This window comes from Elephas maximus, chromosome 16 (genome assembly GCF_024166365.1).
Source record: "Elephas maximus indicus isolate mEleMax1 chromosome 16, mEleMax1 primary haplotype, whole genome shotgun sequence".
Taxonomy (NCBI): Eukaryota; Metazoa; Chordata; class Mammalia; order Proboscidea; family Elephantidae; genus Elephas; species Elephas maximus.
The window spans coordinates 92,753,214-92,762,358 of record NC_064834.1 but is presented as its reverse complement, the minus strand read 5'-3'; the positions used below and the strand labels follow the sequence as shown (position 1 = coordinate 92,762,358).

Here is a 9,145-nt window from a genome sequence, read left to right as displayed (position 1 = left end):
CTGTAAATCTTTACAGGAGCAGACTGCCACAGCTTTCTCCTCCTGTTCAGCAGCTGGTGGGTTCCAACTACCGCCTGCCTTTCAGTTACCAGCTCAGTGCTAAAATCACTACACCAGAATCAAGACTCCTGATAACTTCTACAGCTATTGTATTCTTACTTTCCTGTTTTTCTATCATGCCCAATTATCACGCTATTTCATCACATTTATATCCATAAAATTTTATGTGTTGTATTTCCTCCTCTTCATTCTCTGATCAACATTTTTTTTTAATTTTTATTTCTAACTCAATCATTTTCTTTCAGATTTTTATTAAAAAATTGCATCATGGTCTGAAATATATAACCTATCTTAAAATTTAGATTCTATTTACATAAATTGGTTTACAGTGAACTAGCTTGCAATGACATTTATTTTGTCCTTTCAGTTACATGTGTTTGCATTTGATATTTTCAAAACATAAGCCAGTTTTTTGGATAACCATATTTAAATAATATTTTATTATCATTGAGTATTGTTATTACTAAGGTGAAAAATTTTAAGAATATTAAAAATATAATGTATTAGAATGTCGCTAACTATAAATTATAATTTATACAATTTATCGAACACTTTTAGCAAGTTAAATGTTTTTCATTTATTAGGTTTTCAAAAACAGTAAAGCTTTTAAATAGAATTTTTTTTTTCTTTTTTGTGTTGTTTTTATTTGTCATACTCTATTTCATGGGTTAGAACATTCAAAAAAATCATAATGTTGTTAGAATAAGTCTTTGTTTTTTTCTGAATTATACAAACATCCATCATTATTTTATATCATTGTGTTTGCAGTTTTAGAGAAAAGCACTGTTCTTTGAGAAAGGCCTATAATGAAGAAAGACGGTTCAATAGGATCAAAGCTTTTTAGAATATATGAAATGTGTGTAGTATCTTTCCTATATAACTTAATGATATGATTACTTATAGTCAAATGTGCCTTAGTTTATACCAACTTGGCTGACTATAGATAATGTTAAAAACAAAATTTCTACAAGATTAGGTTTGTATATGAACCCATAAGTTTAACTTGCAATTTATGAATGGGAAGTTTCAGACAAGAGCTTTCTAATTCATGAATAGCAACTACAGGTTATGAGTTCTTATACAAATTTAATTTTGTAAAAATTTTGTTTTTAACAGTTCTGGTGATGGGGATGGGATTAATGGAACGTTTTGAACTTGGTTAAGCTCAGCAGGCAAGTCTTAATTGGTTAACTCACATTTTGGCTTCTGGGAAGGTCAGGCATTTGTAGGAACTAGACTTAGGTTTGGTTTGCTGATGTGGGGCTTAGCATAAGTGACTGCACCTTGAACCAAGTATAGTCAGGTCAACAATAAATAAAACTTTATGATAGATCATTGAGTTCTATATGCTAGAATTGTATTTATATTTGCATGTATGTATAATCAACCGTTGGTATTGTCAATTAATTTTCATATTTGTCACACTTTATATTAAAGCTGACTAGTTTTTACTGAAAATAATTTTAATTTCTCAACTTCGTTGAGCAATATTTGTAATAACAATTACCTAAAACTTTCAAATTTTAATGGGGCATCAATACCTTTTGACTCCATATCTCAACTGAGGAGCAAGTAATAACATTTTACTAACTGACATTTCATCCAAGTGCAGTTTAAATGTAAATTTCCCCTATTAATATAAAAGGACCAAGTCAAATTCAAAATGCCATTCTTGACATGTTCCTTGAGTTAAACTTAGATTAATAATTGCTAACGTAACATTTTAGTGTTTCTTTCTCCAGCCCTTCTTAAAGGTCTTGCATATTTGTTTTTTGCCCGGGCAACAAATTTCCACATACAATTACAGATATTATAGAAATAATCACCAATTCATTTACAAGAGTTGTAGTATTCCTGACATACAAATGGTAATATAACATTTATTACAACCTATAGCCAATATAATTTCAAAATTGAGAAATGGAGAAAGAAATTCTTTTTGTAAGAATATTATACCATATTTGAACATCACTGTCATGTTTAATTATTTAAATGAATGGAGTGAAAGATTTTTTTTTCATACCAAGTAAGCACATCTCCAATCTCTCATCTTGAAGATATTTAAAAGGGGAGAAAAGACTCATGTTGGCAAATCATCTAAATTTTTATTTCCAGATAAAATTTTTTTTTTCAAATTGGCCATTGCTCAACAGACACAGATTCAGTGCATAGAAACAAGGGCAGAAATAGTCACCTAAAGTGATTCAAGGAAATTCTACTGCATTTAATAATCATTTTGTTTTCTTTTGAAGGACATTCAATGTTGTTTACACTGAATTTTCAGATATTGTCTGCTTTATTTTTATTTAAGCCATGAAGACAGAAAATCAAACTTTTGGAACAGAATTTGTACTTCTTGGCTTTTTCCAATATGGCCAAATGAACACTGTCCTCTTTGTTACCATTGTGGGCCTCTTCTCAGTGGCTTTAATGGGGAATATCATACTGATCCACCTCATCCGATTGGACACTCCACTCCACACTCCCATGTACTTCCTCCTCAGTCAGCTCTCCTTCATTGACATGATGTACATCTCCACCACGGTACCCAAGATGGCAGCAAACTTCCTGTCAAATAGTAAGACCATTACTTTTTTAGGTTGTAAGATTCAAACCTTTGTGGTTTTGACCCTTGGTGGAACTGAAGCTCTTCTTCTTGGTTTCATGTCTTATGATAGGTATGTAGCGATCTGTCACCCTTTACATTATCCTGTGCTCATGAGCAAGATGATCTGTTTGTCCATGGTCACATGTGCATGGGCCAGTAGTTCTATCAATGCTTTAATACATACACTGTATGTATTTCAACTTCCATTCTGTACATCTCGGATCATTAACCACTTTTTCTGTGAAGTTCCATCTCTAATGCCTTTGGTGTGTCAGGACACCTCCTAGTATAAGTATACCGTCCTCTTTAGTGTCCTTATCATTCTGCTACTACCATTCATGGCCATTCTGGCTTCCTATGCCTGAGTGCTTATTGTGGTGTACCAGATGAGCTCAGGTAAAGGGCAGACAAAAGCCATCTCCACGTGTTCCTCTCATCTGATTGTGGCAAGCCTATTCTATGGGACTGCTCTCTCCACTTTATCTTCCTCAGGGTAATGCAAGACCACACACCTTGCATTACCCTGAGGAAGATAAAGTGGTGGTGGTGTTTTACAGTATCATTACACCTCTTCTGAACCCATTTATCTACAGTTTGAGGAATAAGGAGGTCATGGGGGCTATGAAAAGAGTTTTGGGAAAATAGACATTTGTACAGAAAATATGACTTTAAGAACCCTTTATAGTTTGAGACTGAACAACATGATTTGATTAGCCTACTGTCTAGAGAGATGTAAGCTCAAAGAAATGTTTACAAAATAAATAAATGTAACAATGCCTTGGTTTCTCCACTTTTCAGAAATAACTAAAGCATTGTTATTGGAACTGGGTGGATTTGCTGTGTAAAAGCAAGAGAATGGTTGCCATTATCAACTTTATCTTCTAAAGCAATAGATTTAATCCCGGTCAACACAATGCTCCCATGTCATAACAAATTTTTAGTACCTTTTTTAATATTCTGAAATAAAATGCACATGAAATATAATTTACCATATAATACATAATATCAGGAAAATACATATGATGACCAAACTATAATATAGAGCAAAATGCATACAACCGCTTATTTATTTATTTATTCATTCATTGAACAAGGGCTTTAATGCTTTAACTCTGTATGTTTTTTACCAAAAAGTATTAATCAATCACCATGAAGAAGAACTAAGTGGAAAATTGGAATCGGGAAAACAAAGGATATTTGCAATGTTAAGTCAGACAGAGAAGGGAGAACCAAGAATGCAACATTTGTCAAAAACTAAAAGGAGTCGAGGAAGAGAGACAAGTGGATATTTGTGGATGAATGTTCTGGGAAGAGCAAAGAACAAGTGAGGATTCCCTGAGGTGGGGACATGCCCAGCATAGTCACAAAAGATCAAGGAGTAAATTGGTGAGACACAGAAAATAGGTATATGTTTTGGGGCCGGGTCTTACAGTGTAAATTAGATCGATGTGAGGATTGTGGCTTTGAACCTAAAACAATGGGCTACCTTTGCAGAGTTGTGGTAGAGAACTGATGTGGGCAGAAGAAAGCCATTGCAGTAGTCCAGCTGTGACAAGATATTACCTTGGACCAAGGTGATATTAGTGGAGAGGCAAAGACTGGGCAGATTCAGGAGACTGGGAGAAAGCAGACATTTGAGTTTTGTGGACACATGGGATGTGAAATACTATGAAATAAGAAGCTTTCAGAATTGGGCTAAAACTTGAAATTAACAACTGGAAGTGTGAAACTGTCATCATTACAGCTTGAGGGAAACCACAGGTGGAGCATTTCATCATTCATCATCTCTTATGCTCCTTTCATGTTAATGCCTTGGGCCCACAATTACAATCATTATTCTGGCTTCTATCGCCATTAAATAGAAGCTCTTATTTCTCATCACCATTGAGTCGAAACTTTTAAATCAGAAAATAAGTTCTCTTTGATGTCTGGCTTTTTTTCCTAAACATGTTTAAAAGGTTTAACCATATTTTTGAGTGTCTCCATCATTTTTATTACAAAGCTGAATTCCATCATATGGCTTAGAATAATTATTTCCATTCTGATGTCAGAAATGTTTGACTATAATGAATAAAACTACCATAAAGCTTCCTGTACAAGTGTTTTTTGAGGACACGTGAACTCTATTCTCTTGTACATATACCTAAATTGAAATTGCTTGGTCATAAATTAGGCACGTTTAGCTCTAATAAAAAAAAAAAAATTTTTTTTTTTTTAGCGTTATCCAAATTGAATTCAATCATTTATTTTCCAATCAGTAATATATGAAAACTTCTTAGAGTCTGAGTGTTGATAACGAATAATGCAGTGGGTTGCTAAACTACTTGGTGCTAAATATAAAGTGGGATATAAGCCATGAGAGCAAAATACAACCAGTGTGCCATCAGTGCATGAACAATGGTATTGGAAGAAAGCGTACATTTCTGTGAAGTATTTTAGAGATTCACTGACAAGATTTTTTTGGATCCATTGTCAATAATTTTAATAATTATATGTAATGGCCTTTAGGAACACTCATTTTTGGTTCAAGACAAAATGTGTTTATTGGTCTATGAATGCCTTACTTCGGTCAGTTTGTTTATAATATAATGTATACCTGTAAGTTCACCACCCAACCCAACAACTAAAATAGTAAATTTATCTTTAGTGGTCCTCCAACTCATGGCGAGCCCATGTGTGTCAGAGTAGAACTGTTCTTGGTAGGGTTTTCAACGGCTTATTTTTCTAATGTAGATCACCAATCCATTCTTCTGAGGTGCCTATGGGTAGACTCGAACCACCAAGCTTTCAATTAGCAGTGACTATGTTAACTGTTCGCACCATCCAGGGACTCCTCATATCCTCCTGTACCTCCACCATCATTCTGAATTTTTGGATTTTTAATTCTCTTGCTAGAATTATAATATGGAATTCATAGGGTATTAGAAAATATTTTTAGATGCTGTAGAACTTAATAAAGGGGTCTTAAGTTGTAGATAATCTTTTTGAAAACTGTTTTTTCAGTTGACATTACTAATGCTCCAGGTTGAATGAAATGACAGCCCATTCTATTTTACAGTTGAATGACATTCTATTTTAAGACTATACTACACATTTATCCATTTTTTGTTGTTGGTGTTGTTGCTGATAGATGCTGGTTTTATTTCTAGTTGTCTACTATTATATACAATGCACTTATAAACATTGTTGCATTTGTCTCCTGTTTCCCATAAACAAGAGTTTGTATTTTGTATATATCTATGAATGGAATTGGTGGTGAAATTACTTACATGTGTAAACCATTTGTGTTTTACATAAAGTTTGAAATTCTAATTTATACTTACTATCAAACACGAAAATAACAAATCCATATTTTAATAAATGTACATTCAAATTTAATGAATTTTAACATATTTAAATATTTTTCACACAGACAGATTGCATGAAAGTTCACATCTGCAGACCACATCAGTCGCTGAAGTATATGGTTGCATGTCCAGTTGCTAGCTTCAAGTTTCAGGTAATCTCCACCCCAGCTTCTTGATCTTGGCTTTAGAGTTTTATACATCCTTGATCTTTTATTATTGTAATTAATTTTTGTAGTATTTTTGACCATTTTCATGCTTTTGAGTTCCAGTAGAGCCTAAACCTGACTAAACACGATGCCTAAACTTCAATAGCTATAGCTAACAAACTTTTTTTAAGTAAATAGCAATTTGAAGGATGATTTGTGTAAGTTATATAGAATAAAGAAATCCATATACAGTACATTCACAACTAATCACATAGATTATCGCAAATTGAACAAACCTATATGAAAGTAGTAACATATTATTAGCACTTGAGAAGATTCCTCATGCCTCCCCCTAGCTGCTACCCATACTTACTTGTAATGAAACAATTATATTTAAGTGCATTATCCATGAATTATACTGAACAGTGAAAAAATAAATCATTTCAACTATTACATAAATTCAATATAATCCCCATTAGAATCCCATCAGTGTGTGCATGTGTGTGTGTTTAATTTACAAGTTGGCTATAGAATTTATACAAAATGATGCAAAAAACAGTAATAGCTCAAAGGGAATTTTAAAAATAATAAAATGAGATGCATCATTCTACATGATATCAAAAATTTGTATTGATATAATTATAGACCAATGGAAGAGAATACATAATTCAGATGCACACATATGTGTACAATTATGAGTCACATATGTCAGGTGCTTGTATGGGGAGTGATAAAAGGATACACATTTCAGTGAAAGTTGTTGGATCAATTGTATATCCGTGTATATTTTTAAAAAATGAGATGTGGATACTGTCAGTGAAAATGACCAAGTTGATAGCCTCAGATACCTTCTGTGGAGGGCCTGTTCCTGCACAGAAACAACAACAAAGCAAAAAGTGTTAGAATCAACTTTTTTAGAAATTTAGAAAGTTTTAAAATATTTACAGCAACCAAGCAAATACTGAAATAAGAGAAAACCAGAAAACCAAACCCACTCCCGTCAAGTCAATTGCGACTCATAGCGACCCTATAGGACAGAGTAGAGCTGCACCATAGAGTTTCCAAGGAGCGTCTGGTGGATTCGAACTGCTGACCTCTTGGTTAGCAGCCATAGCACTTAACCACTACACCACCAGTGTTTCTGAAATAAGAGAAAGGCCACTTAAAAACATCAGGAGAGGGGATGTTACAGAAAACAGTGTGTTAAGAAGGTATAGGATTCATTCCCTCCACTGAAGCAATGAAAAACAAAAATCAAACCCAATGCCGTCGAGTCGACTCCCACTCATAGCGACCCTATAGAACAGGGTAGAACTGCCCCATAGAGTTTCCAAGGAGCGCCCGGAGGCTTCGAACTGCCGACCCTTTGGTTAGCAGCCATAGCACTTAACCACTAGGCCGCCAGGGTTTCCCTGAAGCAATGAATAAGTGGAAAAAAAAAACTGACAGAATAAACATTAAGTGCTTCGTGAGAAAAGATGCTGTTGAATTTTGATGAAAAATTGTGGCATTTTTGTTTATTCACCTACTATCCCCCATTCTCCACTTGGCAGCTGCCATGAAGACAGCGGCCCACACTCCTGGTGTGGCTTGCTGGTGCCAGGGTGTGGACAAGACAGATCTTTTTTCTAAAAATGTTGTTGTTGTTTATTTTGACCAATCTGGTAGTTCCAGAGATACCTGCTCTGAGATAGGCCTTGGCTTTACTCCTCTCAGACATGAGTGGCTACCAGGTGGTATCTGTCTGTCAAAAGCCTTAAAGACATGTAATGCCATAACCAGCTTAGGTAAGGAATGGAGAACAGGGAAAGAAGCAGACAAACCTGATAGCCTGGAAAAGAAGAGGCTGATGAGGCAGATGCATGGGAGAATAAACTGTTTGTAGAGATACTGAATGTACTGAAGGATCAGAGATCCAATGCACATACCCAGGTTGAATGCATGCTCAGACAAGACCTGAGAGGACCCTAGGTTTGAGCCTCTGGCAGATCTTTGGGCTCTGCACAAACGGAGGTATAGACTAAGGCCCAATTGTAGGTGATTCAGAGTCAATCTTCAATGACCAGGAAAGGGTTTTTAGTTTTCTTTTTCTTCTCTTTTTGACTCCAAAAAAGGTCTCTATCAGGTCACTGGTTGACCACTAAAATAACTGAAGATAGACTTCAGTGACCACACATGGCAAAGAAAACAGTCTATGCAAAATAATAAATACATATAAACAAATAAATAGTTTGGAAATGTCACTAAACAGATGACCGCAGCCCTCAACAATAACAGCAAGCACTAGGTAGGCTGGAGAATCTGTTTTTCAGAGTTAACACATAAAATTCACAAAGCCCAGTATTTGGTAAAAATACTAGGCATGCCAAGAAACAGGAAGTACAACCAATTCACAGGAAAAAAAAAATCGGTAAAAGCAGTCCCTGAAGAACCAAAGACATGGAATTGCTAGGCAAATCGTTTAAATCTACTGTGTTAAACGTGGTCAAAGACCTAAAGGAAATCAGGAGAATAATGTCTCAACAAATAGAGAATATCAATAATGACAAAGAAATTATAAAGAAGGCATCAAATAGAAATTAACATCAATCTTTCTCAAACTTTTCCAAAAACTAAAAGGAAGGAATAATTTGTAACTCAATCCATGATGCTATCAGCATCCTGATATTTAGCCAGACAAAGCCATCAGAAAAAAATATTGCATAGAAATATCTATGGAAATCCTCAACAAAATAGTAAAACTCCAATCCAGCAGCATATTAAAAGAACCATATGCCATAACCCTGTGTGCTTTATCCCACAAGTGCAGCATATATAAAAGTCAATCAGTGTAATGCAACACATTAATAGAATGTAGGGAGAGGGGGATGATCTACCAACTGATGCAGAAAAAAGCGTTTAACAAAAAACACTCAAAAATCAGGAATAAAAGGGAACTTTTTTACTATTGTGTGAGAGTCAAAAATGGCCTCTGTGTATTAGCC

At 34.7% G+C, this 9,145-nt stretch overlaps 1 pseudogene; it reads left to right on the top strand.

The window, feature by feature from the left end:
- Window positions 1-2,346: 2,346 nt before the first annotated feature.
- On the top strand, window positions 2,347-3,313 carry LOC126059459 (olfactory receptor 2AK2-like; annotated as a pseudogene).
- The last annotated feature ends 5,832 nt before the right edge of the window (window positions 3,314-9,145 follow it).